This window comes from Plasmopara halstedii (assembly GCF_900000015.1).
Source record: "Plasmopara halstedii genome assembly, contig: Scaffold_350, whole genome shotgun sequence".
NCBI lineage: Eukaryota > Oomycota > Peronosporomycetes > Peronosporales > Peronosporaceae > Plasmopara > Plasmopara halstedii.
This window is the reverse complement of record NW_020187271.1, coordinates 397,436-398,823: the sequence shown is the minus strand read 5'-3', so window position 1 is coordinate 398,823 and position 1,388 is coordinate 397,436.

Sequence of the window (1,388 nt, the reverse complement as noted above, 5' to 3'; positions counted from 1 at the left end):
GTATTTGGTTCCCGGAACCAGGTCGATCTCATGACGCACACCTCGGTCCGGAGGTAGAGCCGAAGGCGGGTCTTTGTAGACGACGTCTTGTGATTCCATTACCAAAGGATAGTACGGATCCAAGGAATTCCGTAGGATCGACGATCCACTTCGTGCGATCAGAACTCTCTTGGTGTCCAAGACAGCTTCATCCAGAAAGGCAGCTTCATCCAGAAGCGATGATGGGTTTATCTCCTCGTCTGGTCGTACAATGACCACTTCGGCCAAATCACCTGCCTTCAAGGCACTGCTGAACTCTTCAAGGGACATCTCGTCCAGCTCAAGAGAGCATCTACTGCAGACATAGCCTCGCGGCGGACGTCGCCATCTTCCTCCCCCGTCATACCGATGACGAGGGTATATAACTGCGCACCATTGTCTATGGTAGACACACCCTGGATCAGGATCGACGCCCGGCGTCTTGCAGCCAGCATACGGCGTCGCCGTTGTCTGTGTGTAGAGGTTCCATGTCTCGGTGAAAAAAACCTGGGAGAACACGCATTCCAGGTCGTTTGGTGTCACCCTTACTGTCCGCTCCTTTAAAGCTCCGATGTTATCTACAACATCTGACGAAGAGCAGCTAACCCCGCAATCTTCGCCCAGTGGATAACATGCCACTTCACGCGCATCTGAGGAGCCGTGCCCAAGATGCCTCGGACTCTGTCCGACCACGCTTTCAATGGCATGCAGCGACTGCTTCGCAATAAAGCAGTGCTCAGTGGTTTACGTGCCACTTCACGTGCATCATGAGGGCCTCGCCCTCGATGCCTCGGCCCTTGGCCAACCACGTCACGCATGACATGCAGCGACTGCTTCGATACTCGAGCAGATCTCAGTGGTTTACGTGCCTCTGCACGATCAGCCCGCGAACCACGCTCGGGACACCTGTCTGGTACACCGTAGGTGTCTACCAACTTGGACATTCCAATGTCTAGCACGTTGACCGTCTCGGTCCGTGCTCTCGCCTATAGCGCTTTTGTCTTTTAGCAGAGGTGGGTTAATAAGTCGTCAAAGCTCCACCAGGAGACGTGCGCGTAGCGCCCAAGGTGTTTGACCTCCAATTAATCCATGGCTCATGGTATTCCAACCATGCCAATCCTAGGATGAGGCCATACTTGCATCCAAGTCTAAAACTAGACAGCATTCCACGCTATCAAAGTCAAGGAACTTGACTCCGAAGTCCACAGGGACCTTCGGGACCGTGACACGCGTCCCCGTCGCTAAGCGAACAGGGACGATATCGCCCAACCGCGCTTTCCGCACCTCAGCACACAGCTGACTTCCTTTCATCGTGGAGCGTCGAGTATAAGTGCCCGACGCCCCGGAATCGATGAAAATCTCCATTTACT